Genomic DNA, 19,764 nt, shown 5'->3' with positions numbered 1-19,764 from the left:
AATGGGGATGGAAGGTATTAACATTCCTCGGAATGGTTCTGGCCATCATTTTCTCCTGTTGTCTCTGTCTGCACTGTGGCCCCGCCATCTGCGGCCTTTGTGCTTCTGTATGCATCCCAAAACCTAAGTCACAGAGAACGGAGAACATTAAAATGATGTTACAGCAACAGCTTGATGACCTCATGGCCATCCACATCGACTCAGATTAACGTGAGTCTGTATATTTTGCCTGAGTTCTGGCAAAAGGAGGGTCTGAGGAAACTCGATTTTCGATCTCGATCGTATCGAGCTGCCATTTTGTGTTCCGCCACCATTTTGTGTTGCCCTCACTCAGGCAGTATGGCGAACGAGTCTTTCTGCTTTTCCTGCAGCATCGTGTTCAAATAGCCTTCTGCCTCTGTTTACGAACTGGTGTCAGGGACTGGCCAAGTCCACTAATCCCTGTCTGGTCTGACTAATCCCTGTCTCAACTATCTGTTGATTCGCACCATTCTTTCTTGACTTTATCTTATCCTTTGGCCTTCGCTGTCCTCTGCTCGTATTCTCTCGTTTCACAACTGTCCTCCAAAGCACACAAACGTATCTCGCCACCTGCAAGTCAGTTGCGGACACATTAATGAATTAACCTGTGGGGAGGGACGACAAACACAGTTGGAGGAGAGGCTTCTTCGGGTTACTCAATACTTTACTTCTCAAGTTCTTTTCATTGGTAAAGCCTTGTTTTTGTACTTTTCTTATTGGCTCTTTTTATATACATTGGGATTATTCTTGGTTAATCTGTATGCCATCCATGTACTATAAGAGATTGTGCGCCACGGAGTGAAGTGGCAGTCTCCTGAGAACATACCGAGTGTACTTCTGGGACAACTGTACTTAGCTGCAGCTAATACATCTGATCCTCTATGCCCAACAGAGTGTCCTGTGTCTTTGTTAGATAAAGCAAGTGGACCCAGGAGATTAAGGCGTTCCCTGCGCTGCCAGACCCATAAGGTTTCTGGTTCTTCAGACTGCTGCCTTCCATTTCTGAAATCGATGCAAGGACCTTTCACCTGCTACCTCTTTCTCTTGCCTGCAACTCAGCATTGCCAGCTCTCATGAAAACCCTCAATGCTCCCACCTCACCTCACAGACCCACTCCACTGCCTCCTGCTCAATACCCAATCACTTTGCAAACATGCTGCTGAAATCTGGGACACCATCACCACCCTCACCCCAACATTGCCTTCATTACAGAAATATGGCTCAACCCCTCAGCCACCACCAACATCACCACCACAATACCCAATGGATACACGGAGGCGGTATCACCATCATCCACAGAGAAACCATCCACTGCACCATCACTGAAGATGACACTACACCAATCATGGAACACTTCAACTTCCAAATCCAAGACAGCGCATAACAACCGTCAAAGACACCCTCACATACAGACCCCCGGGTCCATTGCCCAGCTTCTGGAATTCAAGTCCTGAATTCATCGCCCCACTCGTCATTGACTCCAATCACTCCATCTTTCTCTGCGACCTCAATTTCTACCTCGATAACCTAAAAGACACTAACACCACCAACCACCTGGAAAACCTGAGCAACATGGGCCTCATCCAACTGGTAAACAACCCCACACTCAATGCAGGACACACACTCAACAAAATCTTCATGGCTCGTGACAGAGTGAAATACACCCATGTCACTGAACTCACTTGGACTTACCACATCATCGTTCACATTAGCATTGCAGGAGCACTATCCACCAGCACCAAGACCGTCAGGTCCTCCCACTGCAACTGAAACAAAGTGACAGAGACGTACGCCCTCAACACTACCCATTCCAACCATGCAACCACCATCAAGCAGGCCATCAAGAACCTTTCCGTCTGGACCACCAAATGTGCCAACAGAGTCATCCCAATCAAGCCCTCAAAGCCCAGCAGGTCCACCAAACTAGTCAACTGGTATACACCTGACCTCAGGATCATGATACACAACTGTAAATGGTAGAGAGATGATGGCACACAGGCAAAGATCTCACAGACCGAGCCAACTTCAAATTAGACCTCAACAATTACCATCAGTGCCTTTAAGACACAAAAAAACATGCCCTGGCAGGCTGCTTCGAAGCCTCCTCCAACCACAGCAAGGAACTCATCAAAATTGTCAGAGAGTTCTCCTGCCTGACAGTCACCAAGAACAATATCTTCCCATCCCAGGAACTCTGCAACTCCCTGGTGGCCTACCTCCAGAACAAGATATCCACCTACTACAGTAACTTCAAGCCCCAACCTACCAACCTCTACAGCCTCCTCATGCTGACTGATGCCACCCATACTCCTCCTCTCACTGCATGGCAACAGCTCACTAGACAGAACACCATGGCCGTCATGAACTCCATCCATTCCAGAGCCCCCCACTGACCCCACCACTTCTTCAACCTCAGGAGCAAGAAAATCAGCAACAAACTCACCTCAATCCTCAACACATCCATCACCACGACCCCCTTCCCAAGCAATGGAAACACCATGCAGAGGTCAGACCCCATCCTCAAGAAACCCTCTGCCAACACCAGCGAACTTAAGAACTACAGCCCCATCTCTTTGCACCCCTTCCCTGCTGAAGTCCTTGAGAAGGTAATCAGCCAAGAACTCACTAAACACCTGGAGAACAACAACCTGCTGGATTCCTCTCATATCGGCTTCCACGCCAACCACAGCACCAAGACTATCCTGATTGCTGCCACCAATGACATTAAAACCCTCCCCGACCAGGGAGACATAGCGGCACTGATCCTTCTTGACCTCTTAGCAGCATTCGGTACTGTATCCCACCAAACCCTCATCAAGAGACTTCACCACATCAGGATCCACGGAGACACACTCAAATGGATTGCATCCTTTCTCACTAGATGCACCCAGAGAATTCAGCTATCCCACTTCAGGTCGGAACTCAAGAGCATCATCTGTGATGTCCCACAAGGTTCATCCCTCAGCCCCATACTGTTCAACACCTACATAATGCCCTTGACCGACATTATGCGAACCCATGACCTCAATATCATTTCCTATGCAGACAACACCCAGCTCATCATGTCATTCTCATATGACCCCTCAACCACCTGGCCCAACTTACACAACTGCATGACGAGTGTCACAGACTGGATGAAGACCAACTGCCTGAAGCTCAACACTGAAAAGACAGAAGTACTGATCTTTGGAACTGACACACCCCCGTAGAACAACACCTGGTGGATCGATGAACTTGGACCCACACTGATGGACCACATCCGCAAACTTGGCCTCATCCTGGACAGCAAACTCATTATGAGATGCAAGATCAACACAGTCTTCTCCTCCTATTTCCTCACACTTTGAACTCTCCAAGAGATGTTCAGATGGCTCCCCGTCAACACCAGGAAAAACATCAACCAAGTCCTAGTAACCAGCCGACTTGACTAAGGCAATACCCTCAACGCAGGAAGCACCTTCAAACTCCTAAATGGACTCCAGATAATTCAGAACTCAGCTGCCAGACTCATCCTCATCCTCCCAAAACAGACCCACATCACCCCCACCTCAAGAACCTCTACTGGCTCCCTGTCCAGAAAAAATGCCAATTCAAGATCCTCATACCCTCCTACGAGGCCCTCTATGACCAAAGACCAGCATACATCAGCCACCTGAACTACCACCAACCCTCCAGACACCTGCACTCCACCTCCCTCGCCCACGCTACCTGCATTCGCTGAAGCTTCAGCGAAGGACGCTCCTTCTTTTACTTCACCGCCAAGGCCTGGAAACGACCTTTCTCTCCACCTCTGAACAGCATCTTCTGTCACAGAGAGGGAGTCAAGACCTGCTTTTTCGACTGATTGCAGCAGGATCCTAGTGCCTCGATACCCTCACAGGTGATTAACCGTGCTCCACAAATCCTGATTTATTGATTGATTAAATGCTAGTGCAGGGATTTTTTCTGCCTTAGGCAGTGACATATTGTGTCGAGTATCGTTTTTGGGTAGTCAATATTCTATCTAGGATATTTCTGTACCACGCTATTTAAATCTCAAAATTCTGGTACTATATGGGTACCGTCACTTCCTGGCTAGATGTTGGATCCACCGGTGGAGCAGCTGATAACAATCTGGGCTTGATACACTCTGAAAGTGAATGTTAGAAACTTTGACGCCAACCCTTACCCTCGGGTGAGATATTTTCCATGTGTGGTAAATGCATCTAACTCCAATCTTTTAACTTATGAATGAGGCATAACATGCAGAATCAGTTTTAACACACTGAATTCTGCATGTTTGTCTTTTTACAGGACTTTATCTTCTGATACATTTCAGCAGGTTTGACTTTCCAGAATTTATCTGGGGAATGGTGTGATAGTTATCCCATAACTCATAATTCTGATCCCCGTGCAAACATGTGAGGGCCTGAGAGTAGTGATGAAGTTTCTTGGACCTAACACAGTGTTTGGACTGGAGCTAGTGTGAGCTTTGCTGAGTGGATGAGGTGGCAGACAGCAGCGTAATCAGGGACCTAGTCACAAGGGCGAAGCAGGCATTACAAACACCACTACATGATACTAGTAAGGAGTGTGAAAGAAAAACGTTGTCTAGCTTTAGAACCATGAGCAGTCCCGCTGAGGCCACAACAAGGACAACAGGAACATTCAGAAGACAACTGCAGCAATGTTGGAGCCCGGTGCGGTGTCCTTCTTTCTAAATGAGACTCTAATAAATGTGGATCACTCAGTGCACGGCATAAGATGCAATGCTGTCTACACAGGTTTGACCAGAGGGAAAGAAGCCACTAAAGATTTTTTTGCTTTTATTGCAAGGGAACTTTCTCAACATCATGGTGGTTCTTTGAAAAGAAGACATATTCCTCAAAAGATGGGATGCAGGGCTGGTGGTGGTATGCAAAAGGGGAGTTAAAGGACATCAAGGTTTCAATTCTTATTGTGGCTTTCTTAAAGTTTTCTCTAGTGGAAACTGATCAGTTGTGCAGTATCAAGAGTGTGAATAGTCTGAGGCTGGGGGAGCTATTGTTTTAGGTGATAAAAAGTCTTCGAGCTTTGTTTGAGGCCTGGAAAAGTGCGAGGTTCTATTCATCTTTTGGGCAAAAGACCTTCCGCAGTCAGAGTGAAATGAGTGCTGGTGGCGCCCGGTGCGACAATCTTTTTTGCCCCCCCCCCCCCCCATATGGGCTTTGCCTTGATTTCCTCGCTACCACAGACAAAAGTGACCCTCATCTCTTCATAGCCCCTATCGCAAATACACTTCATTTGTTTTAAAGTGCTGGTAACGGGTGGCTTTGCTAATCCACTCAGCTATCCATGTAAACTACAGCTCTGTTCTTTACTTCAGGCGTATTATTAACTCTCTGCACTACTTTATAGCGAGTCAAAACTGCCACTGAAGAAAACTCTGATCTCTCTCTCTAGCAGCAACATCAATTAGAAGAGTTATTAAGACATTTTTATTGCTGCATGAAATCTGGACACAGAAGAAACTCTGCAGCAAGTGCTTTTAAATCGTTACTGCTAAACAAAGCGGCCCCCCCATTTCCCCTCTGAGGTCCGAACCCCCCTCGACGTCAGCGCCCAGTGCCGCTGCACCCTCCGAACCCCCTTAAGCTGGCTCTGAAATGAGGTTTCCTTCCATGAATTCGTCTTTGCAGTGCATTTTGAGGCACTGCAAGTGTTCACTGTTCTAAGGAATTTCCGTAACTGCTACCAACAAATAATTATTTTACGCAACAGCTGGGTTAGCTCCAGAAGCGCATTGACCCAGGTTAGCTCCCTGAGGAAAGCTGTCAATACATACCTTTGAGCCAATACTTACCTAGAATAAATATAGAGGTCTCAGAGAAGAGTAGCCGTCATGGCGGCTGTAAAGCGATTCCGACAATTTAGGGGTAGATTTACAAGCCCCATACGCCACTTTTGCGTCACTTTTCCCATGTTAAAAGTGACGCAAAAGTTGCGCAAGGGGCTTGTAAATCTGCCCCTTAGAATTCATCTTTTTTGTCCTTTCTATGGGGTATATTATCAAGGACGGCGTTAAAAATTATCGCCGGTTTAGCGGCAGAAAACGGCCGCTAAAACGGCGATAATGGGCTTGCTAATATGCCCTTGAGAATGCCAATAGAAGTCCATGTTCTGGTGTGAACCTGGGCTTCTATTGGAATTCTCTGCGGCATATTATCAGGCCCATTATCACCGCTTTAGCGGCAGTTTTCTGCTGCTATACCGGCGATAATTTTAACGCCCTCCTTGATAATATGCCCCGAGTTTATTTGAAAGTTTGGTTAATCATGACAGTAAGCAGAAAGAACCGGAGAATAGGAGAATCGTGCGATAATTGGAGTAGCTATTTTAAAATACCCTCTCCTTAATACTTCTTTAAATTTTACATGTACCATCATTTGTTAAAGGAGATACAATTCTATAGTTTATAGTGCGTCGAATGTTTGCAAGCTGATCAGTCGAAATTAACTATATTTTGTCTGTTTGTTTATTTACTAAAAAACGTGTGCTCAAATGAAGTCACTTTGGTGATAAACAGAACTAAGAAGTCATAAAACAAGTAGAGAGAGTTGACAGGATAGATATGTTTTAAGACCTTGTTTTGAACTATGTGAAGTCAGCAAGCTGGAGCAGTTCAATGGGTAAGATTTTCCAGAAATGTGGTCCCAAGGCTGTGAGATGCCAGCAGGGCACCATACCGATTTGAATTGTGGCACAGTGAGAACAATTTGAGACGCTAACCTGAAGAACCGGTCAGCTTTATAAAGAAATAATAGGTCAGACATTAGATATGACAAACCTTTTTTCGTATCATGTTTAGTGGCTAAAATTAGAACAAAACTACCTAGTGTAAAGTTTAAGCTTTTTTGTGTTCTGAGCAGATCTGGTGACTATTTGCTCCACCATGGCTGAAAGCCACTGGTGGCTCCATCTGCAAGCCTCTGTTCCTTCAAGCTTTGCAAGAGCTTTGCTAATCTGCAAGGCAGTCCCCAGTGTCAATAGGGATGAAGAAGGCTCCACTCTCTAGGTGAAAGAACAGGAGGTTGAAAGAAATGGTGGATTCACCAAACAAGCCCAATGAGTCTCCTTTGGCAAGCAGTGCTCATGCTAAGTGACTCAGGCCATCGTTGCTGGGACCCAGGTGCTCTTTTATCTGGTTTCTCTCAGTAATAACACACATAACACCACACTCTCACTAGCTATTCTTCAAGAACCAGACGTATGAAACAAATATTGACACATAAACAGAGGAATGCTTCCTTAATCTCAACAAGGAGTTCAAGCAGGACCTGCAGCACTGTTATTCAGTAGGGGTGCAGCAAGATACTGTCAGAAAGACTAGCTCATGTAACCCGTGGCTGCTATTTTTTTAAGCCATTGAAGAATATAGCCACACACCTCTAATAATACCCACCAAGAAGCACATCATCAGGGTCAGTGGCACTTTGCACCTTACTCAAAATGAACATGCTTCATTACCATTAACACCACTACCACTGTTTTGAAATAACCATAAGAGTCTGCCCATGTGTGAAATATTAACAGGTTGGTGACCACAAATGTCTTCTCTGCTCCATCAGATATCTTTCTCTTGAGTGGTTTCATGGTTAGGACTAAGGGCCTGATTTAGAGTTCGGCGAATGGGAATCTTCCGTCACAAATGTGACAGATAAACCGTTCAGCGCATTAAAAGTACATATTATATCCTATGGCACTTGTAATATGGTTGACGGGATATCCGTCACATTCGGTGCAGAGTAAGGTGTCCAACAAACTCCAAATAAGACACTAAGGGCCCCATGCATCAAAGTAAGAAACTGCAATTCCTAAATTGCGATTAAGGAATCACAATTTAGGATTCACAATTGCCTATACATGTAGGTTTCGCTAAAATATTAGCGATTCCTACACATTCCTTAATTGCAAATCGCAAACTTGATTCGCAATTAGGGAATGGCTTCCCATTCATTCCTATGGGCCTAGAGGCCCATAGCAATGAAAGGGATTAAATGCGCAATTTGCGAGTACTAGATAGGTGCGCGCAAATTGCGCATGCAATTTGAAGGGTGCAAGGGGCAAAAAGTCCACCCTGATGCACCCACAAAAAAGGTAAGTATGCACTTGTGGTGCACACACATTCCCTAAGGGCATGTGTGTGCACCACAATGCACTTTGAAAAATACATTTATTTGCATTTTTCAAAGGAATTGCAAATTACCATCAACTTGAAGTTGATGGTAATTTGCAATTCTAAATTGGGAAAACTCAATTTGCGATTGCATAATGCATCGCATTTAGGGGATCGCAAAAAATTGCGATTTCCTTAATTGTGATTTTGCAAAGCCAGGTACATGCATCTTAAAAAACCATTTTGCGATCGCAAACGGCCGAATTTTGTGATTCACACTATTTGCGATTTCAAAATGGTTTGATGCATGTGCGCCAAAGTCATGTTTTTTCCTTCACTCATTTTCCACATTTAGCAAAGTCCATATCCTTCCAGGTTGCTCCCCAATCTCTACATTATTTACTCATCATAAAAAAGCAATGTATTATTGTTAGAAATGGGATTTCTGGTTGGCTAGGGCTTGCGCCAAAGCCAGGCAGAAACCACCACTCTAGTCAGGGCTGGGGAGTTACACGCCAAAGATAACCCCTGCTCACCCCCTTGGTAGCTTGGCACGAGCAGTCAGGCTTATCCTGGAGGCAATGTGTAAAGCGTTTGCGCGCGCACCCAGCAACAACACCCACGGCCCACCACAAAAGAAATTCCACACAAGGTATTATATAAAAATAGCCTTTGTATTATACCAAAACACATTAGATAATATTCACACAATTTACACTGTGCCAACTGGCACTGGGCGGAATTTACAGGGGACTATTTACACAAGACAGGGCCACATGGACCACTGTCAGAATTACCACAAATCACCAAATTGTAAATGTAGAAATGTAGAACAAATGATAAATGTAGCGCACAACCAGTAACCACTGGTAACAGGTAAGTCCACCTACGCAACCCTAACCACATTAGGAAAATATTACGCAGGGAACCATGAACTCACTAGTATCACTATACTAGGTAACACAACCTCCTAGGTATAAAAATACATCTAGAGGGATGCACAAAGCATTGCATAAATCACATTAGGAATGAAAATAGCATATAGGCAATGCACAGGCGCAAAAATACAGGTAACAAGGATTATGTACCCTAGGTGAAGGCACAACACAAGAAAACTGTCCCCAGGCCAACTTGGCCTTTTAGGTGCTCAAACGCCCTTTGTCCAGCAGAGTCAGGGCTAGACTGCGCAGGCTGCGCAAGCCAAAGCGTAAAGGCCACAACCTAAACGTTGCAGCTGCCCACTAAGTGCTGGGCAGCTGGGGAAATGAGCTTGGGCCCCACTGTGCCTTTAACCCAAGTATGTCACGCGTTGGAGCGCACTAGCGCTCTAAAACACACATGATGCCCGGCGTGGGAACCTTCTTGGGCTCTAGACTAGAAATGCCCAAAACAGCGTGGGACCATGTTGGAGCGCTCTAGGCTTCTTCAACCAATGTGCCCCTGTCGTTGGAGCGCTCTAAGCAAACAATGCTGTGTACGTTGGAGCGCACTAGCACTCGAAGCCAATATGCCCCGTAATAACGTTGGAGCGGCCTGCTGCCTTCCGGGGCCGCTCATATCACCGAGAGAAATGCCCCCTTTGTTGGAGCGCCCCCCCTATCAGGCGGGGGGCCGCTCAGGAGATAGACCGGTCTGGGACCGGCAACCACAACACCCACACGGAGTCCCCCAGCCCCTTCTGACTCACCGGGCTATTCTCTGGAGGAGGGAGAGTCTCTTCGGATCCTCTCCTCCGGGGCGGTGGAGCTTCCCCTCCGCTGCGGAGGCTCAGGCGGCAGGACGGCTTTCCAGCGGTGGGGGCAGGCACCGACAGTGTGCCTCGGGCCCCCGCCGTCTCAGCAGTCCTCTTCTCTTCCGTAGAAGCGTGGGGTGGGCTCCTGTCGGCTTCCGGTTTTCTCCTTCTCATACAGGAGCGCGGGTAGGCTCCCGTCTCTTCCTGCTTGAAGTCCCGCCCACGTTCTCACTCAGGTTTCCTGGCTTCCTGTTTCGGACCGGGCTGCGGCGGTGATTCTTCTTCTCTCCTCACCGAAGCGCAGGGTGGGCTCCGGCCTTCATTTACATATACGATAAAGGAATAAGCGGGGTAGGCACCCGAAAGAGCACCGCAATGCGGGGTGGGCACCCGCTATGAGTAGGGCAAAGCGGGGGAATCCCTACGCCGGGGTTCCCTCGTAGATGATTGCAACTCAGCGCTGCTGGCCACAAATGAAGGCGCTCCTTAGTCCAACAATACAGCGCTTCTGCCCTGGGAAACACAGCGCTCCTCCAACAAGGCAAGGCTCTGGACAAAGTCCTCTTAGGAGGCAGGGGGGCAAGGGCTGGGCCCAGGGGCCAGCTCACAGGGCCCTCCAGGCAGGGAGGCAGTCCCCAGTGGCGGTCTCTCCTGGTGCCCAGCAGCAGCAACAGGCCCCCCCAGTTAGGATCAGCAGAGAGAACATTTTACATGGGGTCACAGCCCCTTCTTATACCCAGGTTTCCTTTGTCTCAAGGTGCAGGGAAGGGGCGAACCAGTTACAACTGGTTCCTGAACACTTTGTTTTGCTCAGCCCTTCTCCCTATTCACAGAACAGGCCAGGGTCATCAGTCGCACCACAGGGGGCGGAGCCAACATTGTGTGGGGAAAGCCCAGCCCTATTCAGGTCCCAGGTGTACTCCTCCCACCCATCTGGCTGCTGATCTCCCCATTCACCCTGGGTGACTCTTCCTGACTCTGGGGATTCCCTAGCCCATCACATGACCTCAGCCAGCCAATCGCCAGACAAGGCACCTATCTCACACCGCACACAAAAATGCCAACTTCCTGAAGTGGCACTTCCACACTAGGTACATTGACACCGCACACATCGTCGCGCAGCATTTCATCACATGAGTCCGCACATACCAAACTCAGCCCTGCACTCCCCACGCATCAGGAACTACCAAGGTCACACACATTCCCCATTCATTCCTATGGGAGGGCAGGTCAGTCTAACTAAACCATACACAGAGCGCACGCGCTTTCCACTGGGACACAGTGTGAAAGTGCCTAGAGGTCTAAAATCACTAGTCCTCCATAGGGAAAGAGCAAATATACTCACAAAAAGTTTAGTGGGGAACCTGCCAGAAGCGCCAAGTCCAACACAATCTCCTTCCAGACAAAACGCAGGGTAGACCAATCACCACCGTGATGGTCTTCCCTGCTTGGGGCGATAAAACACGGACGCAGGCCCACAACGGCAGGGACACTCTCCGGTTTTACGCCACTCTGACCCCACGTGGTTCCCTCTGAAAAAACTCGGCGGACCAACTGGGCTACCCCACTGGTACTCCTCAGCGGTCCGCGGCCAGGACCAGGACCTAGGCCATCCAGGTGCCACTGGTCCTTGCCTAACCACAGAGTGGGGGGTAGTAACCCCTGGCACATTGCAACCATTCTCCACTCTACCCCTCATCAGGGCAGTTCTAAACTGCCACTGATCCTCCAGCCCAGGGTCTGTACCCTCAAGCTGATCAACAGTCACGGGCGAGGCTCTCCTCCCCCTACCTCTTCTTCTAGGGTTCTGCCCTCTCTTCCTCTGAGAGGCGACCTCGTAACGCAATTAACCCACCAGCTCAGGACCTCTCCCTGTGAACTGGTCTCCCAACCTAGGGTTTAACCCCTCAGGTTGCACCGGGGTCAGAGGCGAGGACTCCCTCCCTCTGCACCCCCTTCCAGAGTCCGGCACCCTCCCAACTGGAGTGGTGCCCCTAACAGCTACATCTGTCAGGACACTGCTTACAGTCGTCCTTCCCCCCAGGTCAGGCTGATCCTGCACCTGGCCTCACAACCAGGGGTCTAAACCCTTTGGCTGAGTACTTGCCTTGCACTCCAGGACTTCTGGGGACTTACACACCATCCCCCGAGAGTAACATATGCCTCATATGTTGCGTGACAGTCTGCCTGGCGCAGATCTCCCGTCCCCTGTCCACCTGACAGTGCGTGAAGTTTCCCCAGGACAGATGTCTGGTCACCCTGGTCACCTCTAGGAGACTCAGCCCTCCCGGCTGGTCCCTGACTCACTGGCTCATCCACCGGGGAACACAGCCCCATGCCACTCCTCTCGCTGGACTTCTGTACCCTCCCTACTGGAGCGGCACTGCCAGACATCAGAACCACTGGAGCTCTACTTACAGATGCTCCAGGTTCTCCATACGCTAGGTGATCCTCCTCAAATGGACTAACAGGACAGCCTAGGCCCCCAACCTGGTGTTCCCTGAAGAAACCATCCAGGCTCTGAGACTGGGTTTTGGCCACCTGGGGACACTCCGTCACCCACTCACTCCTACTCCACTGAGACAGGACGTGAGCCCCTACACCCCTCTCACTACTCTGGGACCTAGCTGGGCTACTCTGAGCCTCTTCCACAATACTGGACGGGAAGATACCTGAGCCACTACTGTTGGAAGTACTCTCCCATACCTCATCAGAACCTTGGGCACTTTCCCAACGGTCGGCTTCCTCTGCAAGTTCCCAGGGACCCAAGGAGTCATACCTCAACAGGTGTTGGCGCAACCCGGTATAACAACTACTGAGCATCTGTTCTTTGATAATCAGGGTGAACAGTCCTGCAAGATCCTGTTCCGTGATAACCTTTATCCAATCATCCAGTGCATCATTACATTCATCCACACAATCCTCCCAAGACTGGTGAGACAGGTTCCTACTGTCCCTGAACTTCAACCCATACTCCTCTTCTTGGGAACAAGGTACCATACTTGGGGAACTGGGAATGGGACTTCCTGCACTGGACTCTATATCGCTGCCACCACTGGACTCCACCCTCACTGGGGAATCCAGAAAACTACCACTGTGCTCAGGGGACAACTTACCCTACAGAGCTAGTTTCTCTCTGGCAAAGGCCCTTTCAGCCTCCGCCATCTGCTTCTGAGCTAAGTCCCTCTCCGTCTCAAACTTTTTCTCCTCCACATTCAGCTGCGCTATCTCCTTGGCATGCTTTAACCTGAGCTTCTCCAAAGCCAGCTGATGCTCCCTTTCTTCCCTCCTATCTACCCACTCCTCTGGGAACAGGGAAAGTGATGGGGCGCTGCCCCTGACACTGAACCCAGCAAGGGACTCCCTATCCATGGGGTCTTCACTATCTACTGGCGTCCCTGTCCTGTCACTTTCTTCCTCCTCTTCAGACTCCTCAGGGCTCCCCTCAGACCCACCACCCTCTTGACGTGTGGCCCGGGCCCTCTCCTCCTCACTGCGCTCACGTTCCCATTCATCCTTCTGCCATTGGATCAGGTTTTCCCTGAGTTTTGACTGGGAGTCTGACACACTCACTGCTATGTCTCTCTCCTCACAAAACTCAACCAACTCCGCCATACTGTATCTAAACAGACCACAGAAATTAAAAGCAGACTCCATTTTGGCAGGACGCTCAGGGACACGTGCAACACAAGGGACCTAAGTGTCTGAGCTGAAGCAAGAGTACACAATTAAAAAATGACACTTTTTAGGAGAAGAAATAATGGAACTCAAAACAATAATCCCCAAATACGTGATTATCTAAAATGCAGAGTTTTGTAGTGCAGCCAGTTGCTGCTGCGGTACAGCGCATACGCAAGTCCTATCCCACCGCTGATCACCAATGTTAGAAATGGGATTTCTGGTTGGCTAGGGCTTCGCCAAAGCCAGGCAGAAACCACCACTCTAGTCAGGGCTGGGAGTTACACGCCAAAGATAACCCCTGCTCACCCCCTTGGTAGCTTGGCACGAGCAGTCAGGCTTATCCCGGAGGCAATGTGTAAAGCGTTTGCGCGTGCACCCAGCAACAACACCCAAGACCCACCACAAAAGAAACTCCACACAAGGTATTATATAAAAATAGCTTTTGTATTATACCAAAACACATTACATAATATTCACACAATTTACACTGTGCCAACTGGCACTGGGCAGAATTTACAAGGGACTATTTACACAAGACAGGGCCACATGGACCACTGTCAGAATTACCACAAATCACCAAATTGTAAATGTAGAAATGTAGAACAAATGATAAATGTAGCGCACAACCAGTAACCACTGGTAACAGGTAAGTACCACCTACGCAACCCTAACCACATTAGGAAAATATTACGCAGGGAACCATGAACTCACTAGTATCACTATACTAGGTAACACAACCTCCTAGGTATAAAAATACATCTAGAGGGATACACAAAGCATTGCATAAATCACATTAGGAATGAAAATAGCATATAGGCAATGCACAGGCGCAAAAATACAGGTAACAAGGATTATGTACCCTAGGTGAGGGCACAACACAAGAAAACTGTCCCCAGGCCAACTTGGCCTTTCAGGGGCTCAAACGCCCTTTGTCCAGCAGAGTCAGGGCTTGACTGCGCAGGCTGTGCAAGCCAAAGCGTAAAGGCCACAACCTAAACGTTGCAGCTGCCCACTAAGTGCTTGGCAGCTGGGGAAATGAGCTTGGGCCCCACTGTGCCTTTAACCCAAGTATGTCACGCGTTGGAGCGCACTAGCGCTCTAAAACAGACATGATGCCCGGCGTGGGAGCCTTCTTGGGCTCTAGATTAGAAATGCCGAAAACAGCGTGGGACCACGTTGGAGCGCTCTAGGCTTCTTCAACCAATGTGCCCCCGTCGTTGGAGCGCACTAGCGCTCTAAGCAAACAATGCTGTGTACGTTGGAGCGCACTAGCGCTCGAAGCCAATATGCCCCGTAATAACGTTGGAGCGGCCTGCTGCCTTCTGGGGCCACTCGTATCACCGAGAGAAATGCCCCCTTTGTTGGAGTGCCCCCCCCCCCTATCAGGAGATAGACCGGTCTGGGACCGGCACCCACAACACCCACACGGAGTCCCCCAGCCCCTTCTGACTCACCGGGCTGTTCTCTGGAGGGGGGAGAGTCTCTTCGGATCCTCTCCTCCAGGGCGGTGGAGCTTCCCCTCCGCTGGGGAGGCTCAGGCGGCACGACGGCTTTCTCGCGGTGGGGGCAGGCACCGACAGTGTGCCTCGGGCCCCCGCCGTCTCAGCAGTCCTCTTCTCTTCCGTAGAAGCGCGGGGTGGGCTTCCGTCGGCTTCCGGTTATTTCCTTCTCATACAGGAGCGCGGGGTAGGCTCCCGTCGCTTCCTGCTTGAAGTCCCGCCCACGTCCTCACTCAGGTTGCCTGGCTTCCTGTTTCGGACCGGGCTGCGGCGGTGATTCTTCTTCTCTCCTCACCGAAGCGCGGGGTGGGCTCCCGCCTTCATTTACATATACGATAAAGGAATAAGCGGGGTTGGCACCCGCAAGAGCACCGCAATGCGGGATGGGCACCCGCTATGAGTAGGGAAAAGCGGGGGAATCCCTACATCGGGGTTCCCTCGTAGATGATTGCAACTCAGCGCTGATGGCCACAAATGAAGGCGCTCCTTAGTCCAAAAATACAGCGCTTCTGCCCTGGGAAACACAGCGCTCCTCCAACAAGGCAAGGCTCTGGACAAAGTCCTCTTAGGAGGCAGGGGGGCAAGGGCTGGGCCCAGGGGCCAGCTCACAGGGCCCTCCAGGCAGGGAGGCAGTCCCCAGTGGGGGTCTCTCCTGGCACCCAGCAGCAGCAACAGGCCCCCCCCCCAGTTAGGATCAGCAGAGAGAACATTTTACATGGGGTCACAGCCCCTTCTTATACACAGGTTTCCTTTGTCTCAGGTGCAGGGAAGGGGCGAACCAGTTACAACTGGTTCCTGAGCACTTTGTTGTGCTCAGCCCCTCTCCCAATTCACAGAACAGGCCAGGGTCATCAGTCGCACCACAGGGGGCGGAGCCAGCATTGTGTGGGGAAAGCCCAGCCCTATTCAGGTCCCAGGTGTACTCCTCCCACCCATCTGGCTGCTGATCTCCCCATTCACCACTAGGTGACTCCTCCTGACTCTGGGGATTCCCTAGCCCATCACATGACCTCAGCCAGCCAATCGCCAGACAAGGCACCTATCTCACACTGCAATCAGAAATGGCAACTTCTAGAAGTGGCACTTCCACACTAGGTACATTGACACCGCACACATCATCGCGCAGCATTTCATCACACGAGTCCGCACATACCAAACTCGGCCCTGCACTCCCCACGCATCAGGAACTACCAGGGTCACACACATTCCCCATTCATTCCTATGGGAGGGCAGGTCAGTCTAACTAAACCATAAACAGAGCGCACGCGCTTTCCACTGGGACACAGTGTGAACGCGCCTAGAGGCCTAAAATCACTAGTCCTCCATAGGGAAAGAGCTAATATACTCGCAAAAAGTTTAGGGGTGAACTACCAGAAGGGCCAAGTCCAACAATTATCTTTGGTCATAGGCAAGTAACTGTGTATGTAACTGCTGAGAAAGCTGTTCTTTCACATCTCTCAATCCTGCCAGTCTATGCTATCCTGCTGAGAACTCTAGTCCGTGTTTTCTGACCTGCTGAGGACCGCGTTGCGAGGAGCGGAGCAGAATGGCTGAGAACGCTGAGAAGCAAAGCTGCAAGAGAGGCTGCCGTGGGAGACCGTTGCAAAGCTGCCGGGCCCCTAGCTTTCGTCTCCGCTTAGGCTGCTGAGGCTGGCAGTGGCCGGCGGTGGCTGAGACGGCTGGCTTCAGTCAGTCCAGGACAAACAATGGGAATCGGATGAAGCCCTGTGACTCCCGCGACTGGCTAACTATTGGCGGCATTGCTTCCGAGCTTCAGAGCTCTCATGAAGCAGTGAGCAGGGAGTGGTGAGCCAAAACCCGAGAGCCCAAGAACCTGGAACTCAGGGAACCAGGGAGCTGCAGAGTACCAGAGAGCCCTCCGAGAGCTGAGAGCCCCACCTGCCGCACCGCCCACCACGCTGCGGGGAACTCCTGAGGCTGCTGTCGCCACTTGCTGGCTGATGAGCAGACTCCCAGTTGACTACCAGCTGAGATGGCTGACGGTCGGCTGCTCTTGAAGGCGGAAGGCGGCACACGGCAAGGCGTGCAGCCTGTGAATGAGGATTTGAGGTAAGCACACTGTAAAGTGCACCGCATCGTGACATTGTGACAATAACAGCACACGGAACCCAGCCCTTTGTAAGCCCTTTGCTAACTCAAGACACATGGACTAAAAGGAGCGCGTGGACAGCGGACAGCGGGGCACAGGCGGGCAGGGGCGAAAGTGTGAGAGCGCAGCATCCTTCAGCAATGGCCACATGAGGATATCAAGCACGATCCGCTCACTCTATTTTACTTCTGGCAAGGGCAGGGGTAGAGCGCACCACGAAGGGAAGCGAAGCCTGCCCACATAGGAGAGGCAAGCAGTAGTACCAGCGGCACCAGTGGCAACAGGGAATCAGGACATTAGGACACCAGGCCACAAGCTCAAGCTCGCAGCCATAGAAGCCAAAAAAGCCAAAAGAAAGGTTTATGAAGAGGCGCAAGCCTCCTCAATAGGGGCAAATCCAGGATAGACCAAGGCAATAGGAGAAAGTCAAAGGGTTTTGGTCTTTTTTTTCAAAGGATTAATATCGAAACAAAACTAAATCAGACAAAAGCTGACAAAACTAAAGCAGTGGACCCAAAGGGACCCAAAGGGAAATATAATACTGAAAAACCATGAGGTCAGGACGTGTGCGTGGAGGGCTCGCACCTACTAAGAACGCAAGCAAGCGAAAAAGGAAGCTGAAAACACCTGGATCAGTGGGTGAACCACACGCAAAGATAAGACCGGCAGGGCAGCAAGAGGGCTCTATAATTGATATAACACCAGACACAAAACCGACAAGAGATATTATGCCGGAAAGTAAAACGTCAAAAAATCATCTCTTTCAGCCCAAAATTGACACCAAATTTTGCTTCCTTAAAACACGGGTGACACCTTGCTCTCGAGTTCTACAGTAGCAACGGGCCTACAAACCCCCCTTCGGCCCTTCTGCCAATGGGACAGTGAAAAGAAAGAAAGGAACAAAGGCAGTGTGGCGGAATCTCCAGGGCCAGTTAGCCCATCTGTAGTTCTACATGGCCAACTACAGTACGCTAGCTAAAGCTTCCAGTCACTGGAAAAGACTGGAGGACACGCAGTGACACCACGAGAGATGGAGAAAAAGAAGGAGAAAACGGGAGAAGGGGAAATTTGGGAAGTCAGCAAGGAAGCATCAAGCGATCTCAACCTTGACACAGCAATAGCGCCAGTAACAGCTCCAAAAGCTTCAACGCCCAGACTCTCTTAACGAATTAATCATGATGGGGGCGATTGCGTCTCAACTGAGCCCTTACGTATACTAAGAATACGTGAATTAGACAACCCCAAAGGAATCTCACAGCCGGAGGCCAAAATAGATCTGCAAGCGGACAAAGCGGACGAAGCAGACGATGTAATGATCAAATTGGAACCAGCTGAAAGCCTAAGGGAAACTCAGGCTCAGAGCTAACGCAATCTAAGCCAGAGACCCCACAAAAAGTATTATGGAAGAGCCAGAAGAGCTCGATCATTCCTCATATCTCGACAAGGATGAGTGGGAGGCTCTCCTTAAAACATACCAGCAAGACAAGAACAGGAAATATACCCTGTCAAATTCGAAACTAGAAGGGCCCAAGGTAAACAAGGGTGACCCGACAGTGGAGCGGACACAAGAGACAAGGAATCAGTCCAAATGTACAAATGGAGAATCTGGAGTTCATCAAGGAGAAGCACAAAAAACAGATCACAGGAACGCCTGGGCAAGCTTGCTAAAAACTTTGCAACTCTTGGTAAAGGCCTTAAAATATCAATCGGACAAAATGGATACAGAATTAACATTAACGAACACCTCTGCAGTCTTTGTGGTAGCAATTGACAGCAAGTTAGGCATGCTAAATACTTCTCTAGAAAGGATACAAGAACACGCGCTAGCCAACAATCGTACCTGTGGATGCAGCCCGATTGTTGATAAATTAGCAACCCTGCCGTCAATGCTGTGCTACTTATGCTCCCAACTCAAAAAGGCTGCGAATCACACCTTCAATCAACATACGGAAAATCAATTAGCGCATGTTAAACAAATGGTCATAGCAACTCTACGGAATCAGACTGCCGAGGAACATCACTCACTCACAATAACCAACTAAAGCCTCATCGGAAACACGCGTACACAAAAACAACTGAAAAAGTCCCAGAGGGAAGAGAAGCAAACCTGGGGAAACTGGGAAATCAAAAAATCGAAGGCAACAATATAAGGGAAGGAGAAAACATAAGGACTAGTCAATATCTTCAGAAAGGTTTGTCCGAGACACAAACGACGTCAATAAATACAGAGCATCACCAGGAGTAGCTCCTTGAAATAATCCGAGAACACAACCAAACCCGCCAGGGATCAATCCCCCCAGGAAGCAGAGAACGACGGCTAGAATCAGAACATAATGCACAATAAGAACATCCAGATGGGAGCCATATGGAAACAGGACACTTACGGAAGGAAGCTGACCTCCCACCCACAAGCAATGGAAAACAAGATCATCAATGGCTAGTGGGAGGGAAACATGTGCCTTATGGTTCATCCCAGAATACACCTCTAAAGGACTGCAAGACATCATGAACTGCGGCAACATACTGTGGCTGTTATCCTACATACGATCATTGATAGATGTAAAACCGGCGGACCTGGAGTCGATAG

The sequence above is a fragment of the Triturus cristatus genome, chromosome 8 (assembly GCF_964204655.1).
Source record: "Triturus cristatus chromosome 8, aTriCri1.1, whole genome shotgun sequence".
Classification (NCBI taxonomy): Eukaryota; Metazoa; Chordata; class Amphibia; order Caudata; family Salamandridae; genus Triturus; species Triturus cristatus.
Note: the sequence above shows the minus strand (reverse complement) of the source record.